Source organism: Echinops telfairi, unplaced genomic scaffold (assembly GCF_000313985.2).
Source record: "Echinops telfairi isolate 266 unplaced genomic scaffold, ASM31398v2 ScPeMD7_22;HRSCAF=79, whole genome shotgun sequence".
NCBI classification, from domain to species: domain Eukaryota; kingdom Metazoa; phylum Chordata; class Mammalia; order Afrosoricida; family Tenrecidae; genus Echinops; species Echinops telfairi.
The window spans coordinates 12,607,034-12,614,692 of record NW_022103919.1 but is presented as its reverse complement, the minus strand read 5'-3'; positions in this window follow the sequence as shown (position 1 = coordinate 12,614,692).

The window sequence follows — 7,659 nt, the reverse complement described above, 5'->3', positions numbered from 1 at the left end:
AACAGTTGTATGAGCCCCTAATAAAATGCCAAAAAAGAAAAAAAAAGGAATGGAGACAGGGAGTAAAGGTATTAAAACAAAACAAAACAAAAAATTATTCTGATCTAAAACCACCCTTTCAACCTATGTATTTTAGAAAATAGAAGCATTTGTATATGTTGGGTGGGGGGGAGTGTTAGTTAATATGATTAAGATGTACACACACTTTTCCAAACTATTTCATTGGCATTAATACAAGCTCGCTGTCTCCCTAAGTTTCTCAGGTATCCGTTCAAGTTGCAGTTGTCAATTGAAAGAGTATAATGTTTAATGTAGACATTGTTTTCTAATTAGACTAAGCTCTTCTTCAAAGGTGATTTGGGGTGATAATTTGGGTGCCGGTTCTACAGTTTTCCTCAGGGAAATAGTTTCTAGGGGGTCATCTGGCCTCAATGACTTCAGAAGGTCTGATTTGCCCCAAAATGGAAAATTGGAGGGAATTTCCTCAGGGAACATACTTCACAAGTAAGAAGGCGCACAAGGAAGTAAGTGGCTTACTCTAGGATTTCATGATGAGAGTAGAGAGCTCCTGTCCCAGAAGGTCTTGTGCTTCAGCATCTAGTGTACCTCTTTCCTTTTGCGCTTTCTTAATTTGCTGTTTCCATAAGGAACCCAGGTGGTGTAGTGGTTTACACACTGAGCTGCTAACCATGAGGTCAGCAGTTCAAATCCACCAGCTACTCCACAGGAGCAAGATATGGCTTTCTACTCCCCTAAACAGTTACATCTTGGAAAACCACAGGGATAGTTCTCTCCTGTCTGTCGGTGCACTGGGAGTTACATTGGACTCAGTGGCAGTGAGTTGAGTTTGACAGCAATCGCCTGCTCGTTGTTGTGGGTACCCTTTTGTTTCCCTCTTTGTCCTGATCCATTCATCTAAATATCAGACCTAAATTGCTCCTCCTCGTTCAGAAAGCCCACGCAGCTATTCAAAATCGAATGTCCATTATCTTTCATCTAAACCCAGAGATTGATTTTATTTCCACTCTTCCCTAACTCATAACTTAAAATAGAAATCAATCCATGTGATTCCTATGCCTAAAATTCGTTAGTAAGCTCCATGGCACTTAAAATACAGCTACATTGCCATGGCCTACAAAGCGCCCCATCATGCCACATCCCACACTTTACCCCTGATCCACATGCTGATCTGATAGTTGTTCTCGGGCATTCCAAACTCCACCTTCCTTAAGTTATTGGCACCTACGATTTCCTCTGCCTGAAATGCTATTCCTCCAGGTGTTCCTGTGACGACCACCTTTTCAGCATTTAAGTTCCATCTGAAAAGGGAGCTAACTCTTCGGGGGGGTTCCACCTGATGTCTGTATTTTCAGCCTGGACCTGTCATTCTAGAATGTATTATCCAGTTGTGTTGCCTTTAGAGTGTTTGTCATCAATCTTCTTCATTAGCTTATTTTTTATTAGCTTTCTCTCTCCCACCGGAATGGGTTGTGTTTGCTCTGTTTTCCTACTTTCCACAACAATAGCCAGTAGATAATACACAAACTATTCCTCAAGCCCATTTCAATGAAAGGCAAACCCATGCATGTCAGAGTAAAACTGTGCTCCTGGGTGTTCCATGGCTGCTGTCTCTGAAGTACATCACCAAGGCTTTCTTCTGAGATGGTACCATTTGCACCTCCAACCCTCACTTAGAACCACCTAGTCCCTGGTTTCGAATGAAGGAAAAATCCAAGAAACACTCATGCAGATAAAACCTAGGATCCTGGGCACCCTCCCTCATTTGTCCTCACCCCTCCTATTGAAAGCCATTCTCCTCCCCCTGACCCATCTTCACTGTGTTATCCTAGGATATAGCAGGCAGAGGTGTGCTCAAAGCACAAGAATATCCCTTTCATGAAAGTGGTTTCATAATCCATGCCCTACCTGACACTGAAGGCGTCACTCATATACCATACACTTTCTCAATTTCACATCACCAGGAGTTGCGTTTTTTCCAACTTTCGCCATAGTTTCATTTACCTGAGTAACCTACTTCCACTACCGTCAAGTCAATTCCAATTCACGGCGACCCTATGGAACAGAACTGTCCCATCAGGTTCCGCAGGCTGTACTCTGCAGAAACAGACAGCCTCATCTTTCTCTCTAAGAGCACCCGTTGGAGTAGAACCATCTACTGCGCCCCCGCCTCCCCCAACACAAAAAGAATCTCAGGAAGCAAAGTTACCAGGAAGATTCCATTTATTTTCATGAGTTTATATCTGTGCAGCATTTTAACTGTAAAACAGAAACACTCATATACAGGGAAGGGGGAAAGCTATTAATTTGATGGCATTCCAGTGTCTCATTTAGATGCGTTTGACTAATAATCATCTTAAGGAAGGTTACATTTTGTTCATATCTCCTCCTTCAAGGGAAAATCTAGTTGTTCGAGGCCTTTACCAAGAGATCCTGGCTCAGGGATAAAGAGCTGAATAAATTGCAGGATTTATTCCAGAAAGAAAAGACCTTTCTGGAGTTCTCAAACTATTGTCATAGAATATGCAGTGCTGGAGACTCAATGCAACTTCTAACGTACCTGGCCCAGCCCTCTTATTTTACAGATGGGAAAGCAACACTCACAAAGCACCTGTGAAAATCCTTCAAGTTTCTGAGTGACCAAGGCCAGCCTCACACTAGCGCCCCCTGCCTGAATCCCAAGGAGTGTTCTCTCATAGCTCATTACTTCTCATACCTTTCTGGAACGTCCAACGGTTAGGCTATAAACTAGGCAGGAAGAGGAAAATGAGAGGCCAAGCTCTGATCAAGAAAAATGAATCATTTCTTTCTCATATTCTTAATACTCGGTCTTTTGATGAAAAAAAGACTCTTGTCACTATACATCTGGAACAAATTCTGGTCAATAGAGTCAACATTTTAAAACCTTGGCTTACTTAGAGACTAGCCCACTGGAATGTTCACCACGCGAGAACAACACGGGATCTAGAAGAGCCTGGGGCAAAATTTTAAAATATATTTTATAAGTACTTTTGGTAGGAGAGAATTGTCCTAAATTATTTAGCAGCAAATGATCACAAATGAAAAAAGCCAAAGACCAAAAACAACACCCAATATTATGGAGTCAGTAATTCTCATGGACATAAAAGAGTAGAGGCTAATGCTTATAAAATGTCAAAAACAATGGATCAAAAATCAAGGGTGTACATGCTGTGGAACATGAAGAAATATTAAGTTAAGTACATACTGCCTTGTATGGTTTTGCAGAACAACGGTGATTATTTTTTAAAAGGATTTCCATTTGTAAAAGTTAAAAAGGAATATTTAGACATACACTTCAGTTGGATTGAGAACTAAATGTGTTTCCAGATAGATGTAGGGAGATACCAGTAGTTAAAAAACAAGTCACTAAAAGTATAAACTGAAACAGCTCCATAGCGAACACACACACACAGTGGCATGATTTCTAGCCATTTTGTGTCTAAGGCTCCAGAAATTCAATTACCTTCAAAAGAAAATACTAGATGATGGTAGCCAGAGTAGTTGCTATATATTGAAATGACCATTTCTCCTCTGCTAGTACAGGGCAGATAAATTTAACATAAGCTTTTAAAACATCCAAGCTGGGGGACAAAAGATATCAGCAGCCGAAGTGCAGGTATCTTCTGATTAAATGTGAGCACCCTACCTCCATATAATTCCAGTTTCTTTTGTATTTTATGCTGTTTTATGTTTTTCTTTTTGGTCCTTCCACCAAAATCTAGCAATAGGGAAGAATAGAAAATCTATAACTGGGTTGCTTTGAGAATAGTGGATTTTCTTTCTAATGGAGCAGAGATAAAAGATGCATCTAACTTTGCATTGTTTTCTTCATCCAAGGATGGCTAAATGGCAAAAGCAGACAAAAAAAAATAGCCTAGTGGCTAATATGTGGATATATACTTTGTGTCTTGGATCTCTGTTCTTAGATTTTTTTTTTTTTAATATTCAGGATCAAGCATAAAAAAAGCCTATTTTATGCAAAGTGGAGAATTTTCAGTGTAGAAATATATTTTAATGAATATATATATATATATATCTTCAATCATGTATCAAAGGAAGATACAGAGCATTGAGACTTTCCAGACCTGATCCCCTTTATTGTAGAATAAATCTGCAGATTGCGCATATAAATCAGAGCAGAAACAGTCATAATATGCTAACATCTAGTGATCATCCTACTGTGGGATGAATAACACAGGTGGTTGGCTGCTTGGCTTTTACAAACAGCAAGTCATTTTGTGTCACTAGCAGGTGAGCCAAGTACGAGGAAGACCTCAGCGAGATAAACTGACACCGTGGCTGGGACAAAGGGATCGCGGCTAGCAGCAGCTGTGAGGATGGCGCGGGACGCAGCGGTGTTTCATTCTGCTGCACAGAGGGTCGATGTGAGCAACCGCGTTGTGTCCTTACCGCGAAGTGTTCTCTGGTTCTTTAATGGACAATTCGCCCGTTCTAATGTAATCCATGCAAAGGTTACTCTTTGGGGTCTCTCCTGCTGCGTGTTGCACCACAGCTGAAGTTTTCTGCCATCCTTCAGGGTGGAGAGCCTGCACCACCCTCTCCACACGCTGGCAAAGACAAGTTCCGAGGCCCATTGGTATCCTCCAGGCTCTTCACCGCCCCTTGTTAGCTGGCCAGGGACCATCTGGCACTTTCAAGTATCTTTGGAAGAACTCCTTTACGGATCGGACCTTTCTTCGCACACGGGGGTGGGGGTCAGGATTGTGTGTGGAAATATTTACACAAATCTCTGTGGAAGTTAATCTTCAAGAGTTTGTTCTGTGGACGGACTCCAGAGTCCAAAAAAAAATGATCTTAAGACTTTTAAACTCTTTCTCTCTTCTTTCTTGTTTCCGAGATTTGGATGATGGTGGAGCAAGCCCCTATTCACCAGCCAGAGGAAAGCCCTTGGTAATGAACACAAGACTACTTTTAGCTGGAATGACTTGAAACAAGAGTCCCAAGGTCACCGAGTGTGGCCCATTTCAGCCAATCTCTCCCCACAGCTCTTGTCTAGAGGAAAATACAAAGGCTGAATTTTTCACTTTGTCTACTTCCATGGGCTCCAACTCACATTCTGAGTCACATCCAAACTCAAACCTTTATTATTATTATTCATTTACTTCATGCATTTTTTTTTACCACCCATTCCTCAGCTATATCCGAGGAAAGAAAATAACCACGGGAGAGGTCAGGAAGGTGGTTCCAGTTTCCTATTGCTATGACAACAAACGGCCAGAAACTTGGCGACTTAAAAACACCACACATTTCTTGTCCTTCAGTCGCGAAGGCCAGAAGTCCAAAATCCATCTTACTGGGCAAAACCCAAGGGGTTGGGCAGATTGTGCTTCTTCTAGAGGTGTGGTTCTCAACCTGTGGGTCGTGACCCCTTTTGGGGAGTCAAACAACCCTTTCACAGGGGTCATCCGATTCATAATAACTTAAAATGACAATGATAAAGTAGCAACAAAAATGCTTTTATGGGTGGGGGTCACCACAACATGAGGAACTGTATCAAAGGGTCAAGACATTAGAAAGGTTGAGAACCACTGCCGTAGAGAACCCTGTCTAACACCTTTGACTTTTCTAATGTCCGGATGTTACCAGCATTTATCTGGCATTGACCTCTGCTTCCATCATCACATGATCTCTGGCCCTCCTGACTCCTTCTTTTCCTTGTAAGGACACATCTGATTACATTAAGGCGTCCTTGGTGGCACAAGTCACTAAGCATTCAGCCACTAGCTGGAAGGTCAGTGGTTCAAACCCACCCAGTAGGCCTACAAAGGTGGGCCTGGCCTTGTGCATTCCACAGGCGAACCCCACAGAGCACATTCTATTCTGCAACGGACGGGGTCACTGTCAGTTGGAATTGACACTGCCGCTATTGGTTTTGCATGGAGCATCATATTGGACTCACTCTGATAACCCAAAGATAATTTCCCTGTCTCAAAGCCCTTCATGTAGTCACATCTGCAACGTCTCTTTCGTCATATATGATTAAATATTCACAGGGAATTCAGACACGAACAACTTTGGAACCATTTTTCTTCCTACCACACCTCCTATCCTTCTTGAATCCCAGTATTTACTTCCTAAGACTCAGATAATTATCATTTAAGTTCCTAAAATCACAAACGTATCTGGCTTCACCCTTATGTCAGGACATCAAGGTTACCCGCACTGCTTTTCCCCATCCAATTCAAGTTTACATTCTGAAAATGTAATGTGGCTGGACTTACTAAAGAAAAGAAAACACAATTAAATTATTTAATGCAATTTGATTTCTTATGAGAAACCTTCGATGGGAATATCCATGTACAATAGCAGGCCTTGCACGTCCTTCTAGCAAGTCTAGCAAGTAATAAAACTCAGAGCAGAAGATGATGAACAACGATGCTACTTGGAGGGGCTGGTCCCAGGGGATCCATGTATTGCTCCTTCTGAGCGATTTGAAGTCTCTTTAATTCATTAACTTGTTCCACAGATATTTATTGAATGCCCACTCTATGGTCCCTATTGTGCTGGGCATTAAATATAAATAGGAACAGGAGTGGCGTAATTCCTTGCTTCATAAAGAGCGCAAAATACTATATAATGGAATAAACAGACACCTGTGTGACCGACCCTCACACAAATAAATATGTCATTGCAAATTATTAGAAAATGTTCTGTAAAAAAAGGACAGTCTTTCCTGATTGGGATTATTTGGACGGCAATGTGTATGGGTAGAAAACCAGAAGGTTGTTCTCAAGAACACTTGTTCCCTGAGGGCTGGGATGCTACCTTGTCTCTAGAGAGTTAAGGATAGTAAAAGGGGTAAGACCAAACCTATTTTTTATTAAAACCGTGCACTGGTGGTTCTGAACAATGTCAGTGATAAAATACTACTCCAAAAAAACCAAAATCTTCTGTCGATCTAAATTCTAAACAACTGCTGTGGTTCGTTGGATTTAGAAAACATCAACGCAAGCTACAAATTAGAATATTGTATTCCCCTTTATAAAGGGCACCTTTTCTTGTTCTTCAGTCAAGGAACCCGGGTGGCACGGTGGTTTAACCACTTGGCTGTGAAGTGAGAGGTTGCCAGGTCCAGCGTACCAGCCCCTCTGTGGGAGTAGGACGTGGCACTCTTCACCCATAAAGATTTGTGAGTGTTAGGTGCCACCAGGTCGATTTCTACTCACAGTGGCCCTGCTCACAACAGAAGGAAACACTGCTCTGTCGCACCCCATCCTCACAGTGACCGCGCTTGAGCTCACTGATGTAGCCACAGGGCCCCTCCACCTCGAGGGTCTTAGCAAGGTGATGTCTACTTTACCAAGCATGATGTCTTTTCCCAGAAACTGGTCTCTCCGGATACCACAGGTCAAAAATACCCGAGACTGTTGCCCTCTCAGCTTCTAAGGAGCGTTGTGGCTTTACTTCGTCCAGAGTTCTGTTTTGGGCCTTCTAACAATCCATAGTACACTCGGTATTCTATGCCAACGTCATCATTTGATGCATTCAGTCTTGGGCCGTCTTCCTCATTCATTGTACAACTTTCACGTGCAAATGAGGCGATTGGAAATACCAGAGCTTAGTCAGGGACACCTGAGTCCTCAAAGTAACATTTTTTCT